This window comes from Podarcis bocagei (genome assembly GCF_964188305.1).
Source record: "Podarcis bocagei genome assembly, chromosome: 5".
Lineage (NCBI taxonomy): Eukaryota > Metazoa > Chordata > Lepidosauria > Squamata > Lacertidae > Podarcis > Podarcis bocagei.
Genome location: NC_138129.1, coordinates 29,142,806 through 29,160,691, shown reverse-complemented (window position 1 = coordinate 29,160,691; position 17,886 = coordinate 29,142,806).

Below are 17,886 nucleotides of genomic sequence, written 5' to 3'. Positions count from 1 at the left end.
TGCCTTTGGAAACCTATCCCCAGTTTTTAAATGAATGCATAAAATTGTGGTGCAGGTAACATTTATAGAGCAAACGGGGAAGATCGATAGGACAGCGAGGTGCAAAAAGGCTAGAATGTTTGGATTTGAAGAGCACCTTGACTTATTTATGTAATTTCCTTTCTCCCACAGATCCAGGGTGGCTTATACAACATTATTTTTTCAACCTAAAGTTAAACATAAAGGTCTCAGGGTGTGGCCTGAGGGTATGTGAGGCTACCAACTTGCTTAAGCTAAGCAGGTCAGTGCTTGGATGGGTGACTGCCTAAGAACCACATATACACTGCCTTTTGTTCCATGATGGAAATAAGGAAATAAATAAATAAAACATTCCTATCAGTGATTAAAGGAAATGCAGGACTTCCCACAAGAATAACACAAGGTCAGTGTTACTCTTCGACATAAAATGAGAAAAGCATGACTTGAAAACATATTACTTGATAGGAATACAACAGTGATAAGGAACCTCAGGCCTAAGGTGATGAATGTGGCCCTCCAGAACTCTCTACCTGGCCCTCTGCTGCTAGGGGTTATTAATTATTCAAACTGTTAAATTCACTTTTTCTTAAAATCTTTTTGTCAGAAACTGTTTAACTTGTTGCCTTACAAAGCCTTAAGTAAGAGCATAGGTTGTTTTTTTGGACGGGGGGTTTCTGGGTCATTTCAATTAACCACTTGCCTGTGTCTCATACTCAAACCATCATTGCAAGTGGATTGGGCTGTTTAGTCTAGGCAATCCAAGAAAAATAAAGATAGGCATGTGGAGACAGCAGTGAAATTAACGGGGGGGGGGGGGCTTGATTTGGTTACCTCCCCTCCCTCTCACTGCCCAGCATTGCCCAATCTTGTAACCTTCAAATGTCTTGGACTGCAGCTCCCATTGTCCTTGACCATTCCCTGGCTTGAGAAGATGTGGTCCAAAGAATCTGTGGGTGGCTGGTGTAGGCTATAGCCCATGCCCTCGCAGCATGTTACAGAGCAAGATATCAGCAAGGAGCGTCTGCCATTGTGCAGACATCCAGCCATCATCTGGATATAGACTAAAAGTTAATAGGGAGCCCCAGGACTATGATTCAGATCAATTAAGAATGCAGTCCTAAATATACTTACTATGGAGTAAGAGCAAGAATCACTTTGGGGTAAATATGCACAGAACTGCATTGTAAATAATGCACACCACCAGATCTGAACCCATTTGTTTGCTTGTTGGCTTGCTTAGGGCTGATGGAACTGCTGCATCTCAACACATCCATATTTCCTACTCTGTTTTCAGCAGCAGCAGCAGCAGCAACATCTATTTCTTTGTTACTTCAGAATCAGAAGGAAACTCACCTGACTCTCATTCCTTCCGTTCCTTGAGCTTCCCCGGAAAGCTCTCCCCTCCCTGTTCTCCAATAAGTCACACAATTATCTCCGTCAGTGAATCACTATATAAAGCAGTCACTCATCACAATAAACTTTCCATTGTTCCCAGAGGAAGTGACATTTAGAGCACATATAGACAGCTACCTGACTTGAGCTAACCTCTCACAGGCATCCCGTCACTCATTTACAGAGAGGTGATGTTTTTGTTACCATCACAGAGGGCAATGAAGCTCATCAGACATCGCTGCGCATCTGAGACCTTCATAGGCTGTGTCACATGTGTGACACATACAAGAAGGCTTTTACCACGGTGGTTTTCTTTAAATTCAATGCAGTCCATCAGGTAGACCCTCTTGATGGATCCCCTACCCTTAGAGAAGGGGGGGCCACTGGAAAATTAAATCCCAACAGGACGTTATCTCACCAGGACAAGGGAATAAAGTTGTAGCATCCTCAGACACAGATCGCCTTCTTTTAGGGTAGCCATATTCCAAAAGGCAAAAAAAAAAAAAAAAAGAGGACACATTTGTAGGGGGGGGGCAGGGACAGAGAGGAAGAAAAATGTTAGTAATAGTGCAAAATATTGAATAATGGTACAGTGGTAAGGTAAAGGTAAAGGTACCCCTGCCCGAACGGGCCAGTCTTGACAGACTCTGGGGTTTGTGCGCCCATCTCACATCTATTGGCCGGGGGCCAGCGCTGTCCGGAGACACTTCCGGGTCACGTGGCCAGCGTGACAAAGCTGCATCTGGCGAGCCAGCGCAGCACACGGAACGCCGTTTACCTTCCCGCTGGTAAGCGGTACCTATTTATCTACTTGCACCCGGGGGTGCTTTCGAACTGCTAGGTTGGCAGGCGCTGGGACCGAGCAGCGGGAGCGCACCCCGCCGCGGGGATTCGAACCGCCGACCTTTTGATCGGCAAGCCCTAGGCGCTGAGGCTTTAGCCCACACCTCGGGTTAAGTACTTAATTTGTTCCGGAGGTCTGTTCTTAACCTGAAACTGTTCTTAACCTGAAGCACCACTTTAGCTAATGGGGCCTCCTGTTGCTGCCGCGCCGCAGGAGCACGATTTCTGTTCTCATCCTGAAGCAAAGTTCTTAACCTGAAGCACTATTTCTGGGTTAGCGGAGTCTGTAACCTGAAGCGTATGTAACCTGAGGTACCACTGTAATTAAAAAAGAAAATGCCATACCCTCTTAACATATTGTGAGTTCGTCCCGCATCCATAGCTGTCAACCTTCCCTTTTTTTGCAGGAAATTCCCTTATTCCAGCGCCCTTTCCCGCTGCTTCCCCCTGCTATCCCTGATTGTTAGATATCCCACAGACTGTCCCCAGAACAGGTGAGGCTGCTGATCCCTTATTTTCGAATCTGGAAGTTGACAGCTATGCCCACATCTGTGAACCGCCCTGAGACCTCCAGGTATAGGGCAGTATATGAATTCTAAACATAATAAAATAATAATCTCTGTTGTTCACCCCTCCCTGCCGCTGACCTCTTCCTTGTGTCCTCCTTTCCTCCCTCTTACCTTTGCTGTCTTCAGCCTCCTGCTCACGAGATGCTGCTTCTCCAGACGGAGGCAGTGCAAGATCTCTGGAAGGCTGTGCCAGGCCTGGCGGCCCCCGGAAACCCCACAAGGCCTAGAGCGGCCTGGGGGCGTGGTGTGCCACTCCCCCTGCATGCCTCTTCCTCCGCCAGTGGAAGGATGTGTAAATTGTTGGGGCATGCACCCATCCTAATGCCAGCAGAGTGTGCCAAAAGAAACACTAGTTCTAGGAGGAGTCAGTTGCTTTACTGACAATAATGCAGTTTTCAGTTATACCCAGTTGTAGATACAGTCTCCTTACGTCATACAGATTATGCTCCTGCCAAGGGCAGGGGCAAGTAGCAAACACGCCTTAAACACAACAGTATTTATACTGTAGATTGTGCTGAATCACTTTCACATGCTTGCTGACTCATTCACACATGGTTAACTAGCTGCAGGTGCAGGACAAAACACACCCAAAATAAACAGCAGAACCAACTTAAACCTTTCTTCTCCTTTTTCTCTGCATGCATAAGCCCTTATACACTGACTTGACATTCTTAGGGCTGAAATGCAGGCTAATGGAACCTATGAAAGAGAGAGCTATGTTTGTCAGCTGTGATTATAAGTTATTTTATTTCTAAGAAGCTGAGCCTGTGCTAAACACGCACATGATCTTATGGAACTGTTTGGATGCATCATTTACTGTTTTTTCACTCTGTTTTAAAGAAAGTTCTGTAAGTAAAGCCTTGAATCAAACTTATGGACCTGGACAATGTTGTATTCCAAAAGGAGTCAGTTTTTTATGCATCCAGTTGCTTCAAGCTGCGCAATATTAAGATCTGCAATATCTTCAGCACCCATGCTTCTGATCCTTGTTATGGTTTACTGTGGCAAAAGTTTGGGTCTAAAACAGATGGTATTAGTGATCCTTAGTATTAGCAGAGAATACAGCAGGGGTGAGGAACTGGATCTGAGTAGAGGGCCTGATCCTTAATTTCCCCATCTGCTGGACAGCCCCACCCACCTGTCAAAATTCAAAGACATTCATTACAGCAAGTCCCTTCAAAGTCCATTTTTTAAAATGCAGCTTGGATTCAAACTGTGCCTGCCAAAGAGCAAAACAAGGCTCGCTTTTGACAAATGACTGGCACTGACAGCAAGGTGCACTATATCAGGGCTTGCCAATGAAAAACCAGGAGCTCACTTTAAGCCTCTGATTGTTCTACTGTAAGCACATCCTTACCTGTCCTACACCTGACAACCGATATGACATCAGGTGTGAAGCAGCACAGGAAAATGGCATCGAGTGCCAAATTTGGGCCAGTGCCTCGTGTAATTAGCTGTAGATTCCCCTTTCCTGGTATACAGTTTACTGTGCTCCCTAACAACACAAGCACTTATTTAGGACAGCTCTATCTGATATATCAGGTTAATGCATTAGGAATTTTCTTTCATTTCTCAGAGACTCTCCCAGGTGCAAGAAGAGAACCTGGGCTGGAGCCCCTGGCTATAAATAGACCTTTTGCCGGAGTTTGGCATATGTTTCCCTCCTCAGCCTTGCAACAGCAACCTTGCAACCAATCACTTTCAGTGTTCTGCCTTCTATATTTATTTGTTATTACGAGTTAGTTCCTTCCCAAGTGAATTTACAGCCCACTTCAGCTGAGTGCGGCTGGATCCAAGCTGGGACATGCAGCATGAAAATGGAAACTGACAGGAGTAAAATCACTTCCAGCAAACTCATTTTGTATTTATTTCGCACATCTGAATTTCCGATAAACAGTTACCCTTCCACTCCCTCTGCCCAGGAAGGGTGTTTTAGCAAGGGCCTACTATTAATGACATTAAATAATGAAGGGTGTCACGTCGATGGAAGGCAAAACTCGCCACCCTTGGTGTGATAACAACACTGCGCAGAGACGGGGTGATGAGTTTTCCAGAAAAGCATATTAAGTCAAGCCCACAGGCTTCCAAGTGGGCATCAGAGAACAGCGGAAGCAGAGGGATGTGCTGCCACCTGCTTACATTTCTTTGTCAATGCACGGAAGAGAGCAAAGGCAGAAATCTGATGGAGGATGGCAGCTTGAGATTCTCCACAAAAGTCAGAGAGCAAAGGTAGGGTGGATTGTGGGCTACTTTTCAGAGGAGACTGTGTGTGTTTGAAGGTATGCACTCTGTTTGAAGGTTCACCTGATCTAGGTCTGGCATAAAAATAAAGAACCATCAGAAGAAAGAGCGGGGGCTTGACAAAGGGCCTGGAAACCAAGCCTTATAATGAGGAATGGTGGAGGGAGCTGGGTATGTTCAAGAGGAGACTAAGAAGTGACATGATAGGCCTCTTCAGATATCTGAAGGGCTGCCACATGGAAGATGGAGCTAGCTTGTTTTCTGTTGCTCCAGAAGGTAAGACACTGACTAAAGGAAGCCAATTATAAGAAAGGAGAGCCTGATTATATTTTAGGAAGTAATTTCTGTTCAGGTTATGGACTCTCCTTCACTGGAGGTTTTCAAACAACAGCTTGGATAGTTACCTGTTCTTTAGCTGTGATTCCTGCATTGCAGGGGCTTGGACTAGATCAGGGTGGCCAACTCTCAAGAGACTGCGATCTACTTATTAAAAACTGGCAGTGATCTACCCCCATTTTTGGGGGGTTCAGCTCAAAGTTGTTGAGCTTTCTTGGGGGGGGGGGAATGCCGTTTTTGGAGGGGTTAAAGGCAAGGGACAAAGGGGTAAAGTCACTCACAAAAAGGTCACTATGGATGAAAACAGCAGCACAGAGAAAGCTCCCTCTTTGCTTCCAGAGATCAAACAACAATGGAGGGCAGAGCGAGAGGGCGGGGCAGGACACTAAGGAAACGGAGCCAGAGATTGATTGCAATCTACCAAAACCTCACGGGGATCTACCAGAAGATCGTGATCGACCTGTTGGACAGCCCTGGACAAGATGATCCCTGGAGTCCCTTCCAAATCTATGATTCCATACCCATCAGTCAGTGGAAGCTGATCGATTAAGAGAGAGGTGGGGAACCTTTAGCCCTCCAGAAGTTGCTGAACTACAACCTGCACCAGCCCTGACAAGCATGGCTAATGACCAGGGATGGCGGGAGTTGTAGTACAGCAATATCTGGAGGGCCAAATGCTCCCCAAGCCAGCATTAAGGCAAATGCAGCAGTGCCCCACTAGTCTGAGCTCAACCATCCACCACTTGCTTGCCTTCCTACGTACAAGTATTTAGCACATTCTGTCATTGGCTCTGACTCCACTGATTGTGGGTCTCCCTTGCCTTACACCCTTCATCTTGACTGTGGATACCAGCCACCAGTGCCATCTACACTTAGCACCTGTTGTAGTGAGGTGTCTTGCATTTCTTAGATATTTTGAAAATATTCAGTGATACATAAAAGCTTTTTATTTAAATAATTTTATATTTAAATTATAGGGTGGGATTCAATACAGCCCAAAGTGGGGCATGCAGGAGTGGAGCAAGGTCCACCAGCATGGCCATACTCTGCACCCTGTACCCCGCTTGCAATCCCCCCAAACCTGTTCTGGGCCCTCCACCCACCCACCCTCCATTACATGAGTGAACCTCATTCCCTTCACACAGCAGCTTAGTTGAATTCTGTCCACAGTACTGATTTCTAAATGTGCATCTATACAAATTTAGGTCCTTTGTCCTTTCTAGGGCCTCTATTTGCTCTTTATTGGCAATGTGTAAGGGCTACAACGGAATAAATAATTGACAATAAGCACTTATTGATAACTAGCCCCAGCCAATTCATGGGTAAGGAGTGAAGGTGCTGCACTGCCTTGATAAACTGAAGGCACCCCAGGCCATCATCCATCTACTCCTAGATTCATTCACTATCTCATTCATTTATGGAGCAGATTAAGACACAGGGGGAGGGCAGAGAGGTACACAACAGCAGCAAAGATCTCCCAGCTTCCTCCTTATTGGATCAATAAATCAGAATGATTCAGACCTGAAGAGACAGCATCAACAACAGTCTTTTTCTTTGTGTCCCTCCTCTGCCCATGAAGGAGAATGTGGCCTTGTATCATTGAATGAAAAGCTAGGAATGAAAACCTGTGCTTGCCTTTTTAGAGAGGGCGATATTAGTTTATGCAATAGTGTGGAGCTCCAGGAAAACGTGTGGTGGGGAGCAGTTGCTGTGTAATCACCAAGAAGCTCTGATACGGGGAGAGTGTGCTCATCCCATGCCTTCTGCTGGGTTCCCCACACTTCTGAATGCTGCAGCTGGTACCTTGAGATGGCAGTAGAGCTGTCCCCATATTTCAAGGTGGGTGAGATCAGAGCCATAGCAAGGTGATCTTGCACCCCTGGCAGAACCGTCCAGATTGCATCCCCTAGCCACGGACAAATTAGCTCTTCTTTCCGCATCTCCTCCAACTCCCCCACTCCACCCATTCAATTCACCTTCTATTTCTTATGAGGCAATAATCGATATTTATATTTATGGACATATTTTTAGCCGATTTTGCACTCCCTAATTGCCTGCACCCCTGGTGGGGGCCCACCTCACCACCCCCTAGCTACAGCCCTGGGTGAGATTCCAGAAATATGAGCAGTCCAGGCAGCCTGTGGATTAGAATCCTTCCTAGATTGCAGGATAGTTCAAAAGAAGGACAAAATTGCTTGAGATCTTCTCTAGGCCTGGCCACACTATTAGGCAGAATTGGGGTCAGATGCTGAGAGGGGCACAAGCATGAGGAGGTGAAGACCATTTGGTCTGACCTGTACCAAGTGACAGTGGAGAATTTCTTTTTCTTTTTTTAAGGTTATAAGTTTAGGACTTATGAGAGAGGGAGAAAAACTTTTCTCTACCCACTTCCTCTATGCCATGCCTAATTACAGAAACGTCTACCATGTCACCTCTTACTCTTCTTTAAAACTCCCAAATGCTACAACCTTTCATTATACAGTGGTACCTCAGGTTAAGTACTTAATTCGTTCCGGAGGTCCATACTTAACCTGAAACTGTTCTTAACCTGAAGCTTAAGCTGAACCACTTTAGCTAATGGGGCCTCCTGCTGCTGCCGCGACGCCGGAGCACAATTTCTGTTCTCATCCTGAAGCAAAGTTCTTAACCTGAAGCACTATCTCTGGGTTAGTGGAGTCTGTAACCTGAAGCGTATGTAACCCGAGGTACCACTGTAGTTTGAAATGCATTTCCTGTTGAACCTGTTGCAAGTGTGGTGTAGTGGTTAAGAGCGGTAGTCTCGTAATCTGGTGAACTGGATTCGCGTTTCTGCTCCTCCACATGCAGCTGCTGGGTGACCTTGGGCCAGTCACACTTCTTTGAAGTCTCTCAGCCCCACTCACCTCACAGAGTGTTTGTTGTGGGGGAGGAAGGGAAAGGAGAATGTTAGCCGCTTTGAGACTCCTTAAAGGGAGTGAAAGGCGGGATATCAAATCCAAACTCTTCTTCTTCTTCTTCTTGCAACCCTGTTTGAAATGGACTACTTCCCTTTCCCAGGGATATGGAAGTAATTCTGTCTTGTCTGGATATCTAGAAATCTTATATACAGCCACTGTTTCCCACAGGATGTCTGTGAAACACATTTTTTCACAGAGTCAGTTAATAGCCTTTCAGTTTGACGGATCAGGCTGGAAGATATTTTATAGGTCATCCTTTGAAAGTCCATCCTGTAATTGGCTCAGCCTGCATTTACACTTAAATAATGTAGGTCAGGTTTATTTATTTACCGGGGCAGCAGAACCTCACATATAATTAGTGGTCCATTGGGGCAAATGGGGCACTGCCCACCAAGCTCCGTGTGCCCTCAGTCAGCCCCCACCTGCTTGTTTCGTTACATACAAACAGACTAATAGGTGCCACTGGCTGCCAGCTTCCTGCCCGCCTTCTCCTTAGTGTTGCTTTTGATTCAGCAGGGAGGAGGACAGGGACAAAAGCAGAATTAGTTGGCTCCACTTATCATTGGCTCCATGGGCTGTTTCATCACCTGAGGTGAAAGAAGAGAAGAAGAGTTTGGATTTGATATCCCCCTTTATCACTACCCTAAGGAGTCTCAAAGCGGCTAACAATCTCCTTTGCTTTCCTCCCCCACAACAAACACTCTGTGAGGTAAGTGAAGCTGAGAGACTTCAGAGAAGTGTGACTAGCCCAAGGTTACCCAGCAGCTGCATGTGGAGGAGCGGGGAAGCGAACCCAGTTCACCAGATTACGAGTCCACTGCTCTTAACCACTGCACCAGTGTCCCTGCCCTGGCGGAAGCCTTGCTTACGGGGGATGTAGCAGTGGTAAGCTCGGCTTCACATAACTCTCGCAAGATCTTGCAGAACTCCCACAAGCTCCACGAGAGCTCACAAGATCTTACTGGAAGAAGCTGCTGCACAACCCTGGCAGGGGTGGGCAGAGCGCACCCATGAGGGCACCACCTTGTGGGATTCTGGCACCCAAGGCTGCCGCTTCATCCCACCTCATGGGTGGGCCGGTCCTGGCTCTGGTCTTACTGCTTCTGGCCTCCTTGCCTTCCCTTCTAACAGCCCCAGTGAGCAGCAGCCTCCACTGCTTATAATATCACGACAGTGGCAAAAGGGACTTCCAGAAGTTGTTGCGTTCCAACTCTCCCATCAGTCCCAGCCAGCACGGCCAATGACCAAGAATGACATGAGTTCTAGGATTCCAATATCAGGAGGTCAACAAGCTCCCCACCCCTACTTTGAGGAGATGAAAACATTTATGGTCATGTCATAAAGCTATCTCTGCATTTGCTGTTTCATTCCTGTCCCCTTCCTAGAATTTCAGCTCTCGTTGGAAGTATTTTTGTTTACATGGGGACTTCTCTCAGTGTCTTGCGGTTTACATGATCCACCCCATAGAGAATATCGTAGAAAGGGAAGAGAAAAACTGGCACAGCCTCTTGGGCAATTGCCGCAATACAGCAGATTCCTCATTACATTTACTTACACACACACACACACACACACACACACACACACACACACAGACACGGCCTCCTTGTTAGGAAAAGTGAATTAAAGCCTCTTGGGAAACATGCCATAATAGTAACTAAACTTAAGAAAATGAACTGGATAAATGAATAAATCTGTTTAGCAAGAGCATCTTCCCGTTAATGTGATGCACGTTGGGCCACGCAGGAATGAAATAAAGCTATTAAAAGTCAGAGCTGAGAGTACACCAAAGGGGGATTTGTGTTTAAGAGGTCCCCATTGGATTGCAAATAGAAAGTGTTTTAAATGTCAGTAACATGGACACTGAGCAGCTTTCACAATCCATCTTTAATTTTTAAAGCGCTGGTTCAAATTTAAAACGGGGATGATGACATTTTGTGCAAAAATTAAAATTAAAAAATAAATCACATTGTGAACCAACCAAGAAACCACGCAGAGGATAGTAGCTCAATATTTTTTTCAGATCTGGAACGCAGGAAGTTGCTTTACAAAAGTTGGGTGCCACCCTCACTCTGCCAAGCGGAAGCAAGATTCCAGTCACTCACGCAGGTGTTGGGCTCCTTTGGAGAATTGAAGATGTGGTGGAGACTGTCGCAGCTTTAAGAAATATGATTTATTCACATATTTACACCTTCAGTCTGTTGTACCTCATTCCAAAACATGAACCCTGTGTAAACACTTGGAATTCCTGGAATTTCGCACAGCTTGGAGACTGGGGCAAAGTGCAACAATATGGACCCTTTGACTCACAAAGCCCCAGTTCTACCTCATACTTTAAAATCTTATTTTTCCTATATTGTTTTATGATGCCTTCCTAATACAGCAAAAACCTTCTTTGCTTTTTACATTAGCTGGATTGGATTAGCTAGGAAAATGATTGCTTTCTTAGACTTCATTTTTCACTTATAATTTCTTGTTATACCTTTTAGCAGCTAATGCAAATAGCTCTATATTTCTTCCACATGGTGCTTGTCGTAGCCTCATTGTAACTGCTTCATTTATTCGGGTAATCATTTCTTATAAAATTTACTGTTTTAGCACTTCTGCATCATTTACTGTTTGTTGCGTAAATGAATATTTATGATTTTTCATCATTTGTCAGTTGTTATTTTTTAAATACATTTTAAATGTACTCTTTTTTGTTGTGGTTCTGGCTCTTTAATCACTATCAATATGTTCACTGCAGCAAATTAATATAGTCTGAGTTCAGAACCCATTTTTCAGAGCCAAGCTCAGTTTCTCCCTATATGGGCGCATACTGGGTCTTTGCTAGTCACATCAATTCCCACCATAGCTGTCAACTTACAGATTTGAAAATAAGGGACCAGCAGCCAAAATAAGGGACCTGCAGCCTCACCTGTTCCAGGCACTCCAGTCTTCCTGTCCTCCTGCAGTCTGGTCAAACTCATGCTGGTAGCTTTGAGAACACTGTCCAACCAACTTTGTAACCAGAGGTGCAACTGAATAGAATCTGAATCACATGCACCACAAGGCCTATGCAGCCTCAACTTAAGAAGGCTCCCCGGCCTTGCTTTGCACTGCAAAGTTTGCAGCAGCACGTGCAACAAAATGGCGCCCAGCATTCAAAAACCCCCTCAGCTTGCATTAACTAGCCACACACAAGGCATTCAAGCTCCACCCTCCAGTCGTTCTTAGACTTCTTATTGGGTGAGCAACGCAGCCAAGCAACACAGTTGGAGCCTCCCTCCTCCCTGGCCAGCAGGGAGGGAGGGAGAGGAGCTGCTTCCTTTGAAATTTAAGGGACATCATTTAAGGGACATTTAAGGGACATCCATCAATAAGGGACAGCAGTGGGACATGGCGCTGGAATAAGGGACTGTCCCTTCAAATAAGGGACACTTGACAGCTATGATTCCCACCGAGAAGTGAGAAGCGAGGCTAAGCCAAACTGCTCTGTTTGCTGCTAGAGGGAAACAGAGTTGCCTTACCACCTGTCCTAGAGGAATGAAAAAGGTGACTCCCCATTAGCCTTATGTCCTCCTTTAAATATATGCAGATTTGAAATGCTGATTTGGCTAGCCATGAGAAAGAGGAGAAGGAGAAAAATTGGATCATAGGAGGCTCCCTTACACAAAGTCAAGCCATTGGTCTATCTAGCTCAGTACTGTCTCACCCCTTCAACATTTCTCTGAAGAAAATAGGGACATCCTATTCCATACCCTCCAACATTTCTCTGATTTAAATATCGAGACATCCTAAGGAAAAGCGGGGCATTCCAGGATCAAAGCAGAAACTAGGATGGATTCTGTAAATCTGGGACCGTCCCTGGAAAATAGGGACACTTGGAGGGTCTGTTTCTGACTGGCTGCAGTCCTCTAGGGTTTCAGACGGGTGTGTTTTACCAGTCCAATTTAGAGATATAACCCAGGACTTTCTCCTTGAGTAAGTTAGTTAAAAACCCGTGTGGTGGCAATTCCAGAGAAGGAAAATAATTTTGTAATTTTCTTTTTCCTATTACTTTCAGGGGATTTTTGTTTTTGTTTTTCTTGTGTTGAAATGTACAGTCATACCTCGGGATAAATACGCTTCAGGATAAGTATTTTCGGGTTGTGCTCCGTGGCGACCCGGAAGAAACGGAGCGCGTTACCTCTGGGTTTCGCCGCTCGCGCATGCGCAGACGGTCAAAATGACATCAGGCGCATGCGCGGAAACAGCGAAACGTGACCCACGCATGTGCAGATGCGCAGTCGTGTCTTACATTCTGTTCAGGATGCAAACGGGGCTCCGGAACAGATCCCATTCGCATCCCAAGGTACCACTGTATCAGAAATGCAAAAAGGGAAGGAAAAAGAATTATGCCTTTTAACTCAGCAGCCAAGGAACAAGCCAGCTCATTTGCCATGGACTGGTTAAAAATAATCTCAGGAGCAGCGATTCAAAAAAACTTCGTTTTATCAGCACATCTGTTTTAGAAATGTATGCTGTAGCATCACCCAATTCACAAGCACTTATACAATACCGGAGACGGTCGTTTCAAAACCAAATGTACCTTTTGTTCATTAGTGCTTCTGACCCGCTACTTTTAAATGTGTGGAGCTTCTTTATGAAGAACACAAAATGGCAAAATATGACTTCAGAGTTGGGTTAAACCCGCTTAGCTGCATATGGATGGGAGAAGGTGTCACTCAATCAAGCAAAAGCTGTTTGCAACTATTCCACAAAACATATTGTCATATTTTGCTCTTTCGATGAAAACGGCACCTTGCCCTTGACCCGTTGTCTTCAAAATGTCCAACATGAGATAAATAGCTTCATTTCCTTTTCTTCCTCCCCATTTAATCAAATTTGTTTCCATCTACATCCCTACCTACCGCAAGTTTCTGCTTTTAAAGGGGGGGGGGGAGCAAAAACAAATAGGCTTAGCTGTCATCTGCCTCCTTAACTTGCATCTGAAAGAGACACACATATTCCAATAAATACAGACTTTCAACCTTTCAGACACAGAAAGTGGAAGAGGTACTACTTTAGCTATTATTGTGTCCATGACTTTGACCACACACACACACCCCAATTTGTGCCTGTCACTATGGTAACAAGCAATTTCCTGTTGCTGGATCCTTCATAAGGCCATTCTGGTACCAGCGAGGAAACAATTGTTGAAAAGACAGACTTCTTGCAATTAATGCTTAGAAGGAAGGTGTCTGGAAAGTTTACTGGTAGTGAAAGACCGACACTGCAATGAGCAATAGGGGACCCCATCACCAAATCACTCCATTCCCTCTGGCAGAACAGCTTCTGTGATGAATTGCTGTGGTAAATCAATGATAATTCTATCTATCTCAGCTAGCCTATCCAGACATTTTGTGCAGGATTCAGCTAAGTGGTTGTGAGCAACAAACAAGGTCCTCTCACACAATGGGACCTCCCACTCTCCTTTCCTGGATGCTTCCTGCATGCCCTAAATCTGCTCTGGAAGGCTGAGGACACTCCCAGAGCAGGTGGTTCTTCTGCCCTCCCCCTAAATATGGGTTGGGGAGCCCTCCAGATCATAGTGGGGCAGTGCTGAAGGAGAGTATCTACAGAGTGGCGGAAGCAGCACCAAAAGGCTAGAGCAGGCATAGGCAAACTCCAGCCCTCCAGATGTTTTGGAAGTACGACACCCATCATCCCTAGCTAACAGGACCAGTGGTCAGGGATGATGGGAATTGTAGTCTCAAAACACCTGGAGGGCCGGGGTTTGCCTATGCCTGGGCTAGAGACTGGGCCCCCAGTCTGGGTGTGATGGCCTGGGAATCTGATTCAGAGGCTGAACCTGAGGAATCCCAGCCCGCACAGGAGTCCCCGCCTCCAGGGCTGGCTGAGCCGGGGCAGGGGCCAGATCCTCAGGAGCAGACACCAGCTGAATCCGCTCTGGCTCCAGAGGTGATCGAGGACCCATTGCCTGCAGGTGCTCCTCTCCCAGCCCTGTCAGGGGAAGGTGAGGTTGCCTCTGGGTCCAGTAACCCTCCAGCCTCTCCTGAGCTGTAGAGGCTCAGAGCAGAGAGGCGGAGGGAACTAAGTTCTCGCAGGAGGAATGCTCGCCTCCAGGCCAGGAGAGGCGAGTCACCTGTGGACCGCGACCGCTCTATGCCTCAGAGGAGATAAAGGCCAGCCCGACCAGTCCCAGGTTGCAGGAGCAACATCGTTGGTTACCTGTTCCTGCCGGCACCCTGTCCTGCTTTCTGCCAGAGTTCCTGACCACGCCTGTCTCCCTGCCTTGGACCCCGCTTCAGCCTCGGACCGGACATGGACCACGCCGCACAGTAGCCTCCCCCCCCCGGGACCAGCACACTGGGGCACCAATGAGCACCAAGAACCTGTAAGCATTGGATTGGTGATCCCTAAACCATAGGTTCTATTCTGACCTTCAAATCAGCAACACACATAGGCAGTGGCGTAGCGTGGGGGGTGCAGGGGGGCCCGGCCGCACCGGGCGCAACATCTGGGGGTTAGGGTTAGGGGGCGCAAATCCACGGGTTAGGGGGCGCAAATTACTTGCCTTGCCCCGGGTGCTGACAACCCACGCTACGCCACTGCACATAGATGGGAGGTGAGGTCTACTATGAACAGGGTGTGAACTTGGTACACTGAATTCAAACTGAGGACACGTTTTACTCCTGCCCCCCAAAGTGTTTGCCTTTAGACTGTGTTACAGTGAGTGGAAGCTGGTCTATTAAGGCAAATGGGCCACTGGGCCACCAACCTCAACTTGTCCTTAGCCAGCCCCCATGTTCCTGCCTTCTTATTTAAAGCCACTCCAGGGGGTGGCACTGAGTTCTCAGCTTCATCTCAGTCCTGCCCTCCCAGAACTTGAGAAGGGACAAAACCAAAATAAGTTGGCTCTGGTGGTCATTAGCTGTTTTGATGTCTGACCTCTTCTCTGTATTATGCAGCATGCAGGTGCTTTGAAGACTCGAGCACACTTTATTGTGAGGAAATATTAAATGTTTAAGGTGATCTCCAAAGATGTTAAGGTATCTTGAAGGCTGGTTTCATTAAAAAAAACCACACAAAAAGCTTTCCCCACATTTGAGACAGGGACTGCCAGCTCATTCAGCCTTTAAAATAATTGCTGGGAAAGTACCTTTTAATTTTTGTGTGCTTAAATTGGCCTATTGAAACAGCTGTCACATTCAGATGAGCGTCCTCGGCTGCTATAAATTAACCCTCCATCCGAGGCACCTCTGTTCCTTCTTTCCCCCTTGCCTAGAGAAATTTCAGAGATGTCAGTCGCCCATTCAACTTGGGAGGATTCGGTGACACAAGCGAGTGCAGGCTCTTTGTTCCCAAGCCCCAGGGGGCCACAAAGCCCTTCAAGCTGAAGTTGATGAACGCCACTGGAAGCTGGAGATAAGCTCCACTGGGAAGCCAGCATGCTCAGCCCTGGCACCTGAATAGCAATGCCTTGGTGGGGCGACCTATTTCTGCAAGCTCCTGAGCCCCGCTGCCAGTCTTTGCAGCTCATATTTATGCAAAACCGTCCATGCAAATTAATCAGTCAGTCCCCCTGCAGGGACAAGGAGGGGAGCACACAGCAGAGAAATCCAAAACCATCGTTTTGGGAATTTGAACATATATCAGCTTCCCATATTGACCAAGCTTAGAAATACTCTAGGTAACTGCCGAGTGACTCCTTTACCGATTCTTAATGAGGTCTCTGTGGTCAACAACATGCTAATTATGTCATAGGATGAGCTTGGGTGGAAGATCCCCCAGGCATGCTCTGTTAACTAATTTCCTAGTAAACAAAACAAAACAAAACCCATATCTGTAGGAAAGAGCAAAGGCTAGCTTTAATCGTCCTAAAGGCTGCAAAGGGCTAATGTTAATTATCAATAAAAGAGAAATAGAACAAGGATCAACGAGAGCCAAGGTAAAATGCTTACACCCAAAATTAAAATTAGAGAAGGCTAAAATGCATAGTGCTTTTAATGCAAAGGGTCTATTTTAAATGAGCTTTTAAATGCATATTTTGATGATTTCAAGATTAGTACAGTGGTACCTCGGGTTACAGATGCTTCAGGTTACAGACTCTGCTAACTCAGAAATAGTACCTCGGGTTAAGAACTTTGCTTCAGGATGAGAACAGAAATCGTGTGGCGGAGGCACAGCGGCAGCGGGAGGCCCCATTAGCTAAAGTGGTACCTCAGGTTAAGAACAATTTTAGGTTAAGAAATAACAGACCTCCAGAATGAATTAAGTTCTTAACCCGAGGTACCACTGTATTTGCTACTCCACAATTGCTTCTTTTTAAGATTGTACAATTTTTCAGAATTTGAATAGTACATTTGGATTGGCTATTACAGCATACAGTGAGAAAATAAGGCATCAGAGAATATGCCTGGAAATGGTAACAATGGACAGGAAAATGGTTTAGGGCAACGTTAATCCCAGCCCTACTGCTGGAATTCAGTGGAATATAGTTCCTAGTAAAGCATACCTAAGTGCTGAACAGATGGACTCAGGACCTTATCAGATGAGACAAAGGAGACCTGTAATCCTATCTCCCATCCCTGGTTGTGTGTGTTGTGTGTGTGTTGGAGGGTGGGGGGCTGTCAGCTCAAGATAACAGAATCATAGCATCGTAGAATTGTAAAACTGGAAGGGATCCCAAGGGTCATCTAGTCTAACCCCATGCAATGCAGGAATCTCATGGCTCTGGGGGAATACGTGCTTAAGAGAGATAGACATTGTGTACATATAAGTATCTTCTAATGGGCCTAACAGCAGTTTTGACAGGAAGGGGCAATTAAAAAAAAAATCAAGAGAACAGCCCAAACCTAAATTATACCTCCTTGCCACAACCACCACTTGCAAAATTGTTTATTAAAAAAAATCCGTAACAGCTGTTTTGGCAAGAAAGCAAATAAAACTGCATTAAAAAATAGAATATTTTATCAGAGTTCTGCCAACTCATCTAGTTAGCATAATTCAAATGGCACGCTATGGCTCAAAGGGGAGGACACTCTTGTGTTCAGATCCTGTTTGTGGGTTTCCCACATGCATCTCTGGTTGGCCACTGTGAGAACAGGATGGTGGACTCGGCCTGATCCGGTAGACTCTTCTTATGCTCTCAGAGCAAAACAGGAATAAATTGTTAAGGAAAAGCCAGATGGAGAAATAAGACTTTGTCTGGTGGTTGAAGCTGTAAATCACTCGGAAGGCTTCATGCGAGAGGCAGCAAAATTAGCAATTTACATTTCTGTCCAATTGCATGTCTGACAAAAGTTGATTGATTCAAAAATCTGACAGGGAAAATAGAAATGAATCCCCCCCCCCATTCCCCGCTTCTTCACACTTCCCTAACTGTGAGATGTCATCACATCACTGTGACGAGAGAGGCATTTTCATTAGGGGGGGGACCCTAAACCCACCCGACTTTTATCTTTACATTGGCAGGATCGTGAAGTGAAAAGCAGTTTTCCTTTTTAATAAAAAATGCAAGATTAACATGTCAAACCATTTTGGTAAATTGACAGAAATAATGTATT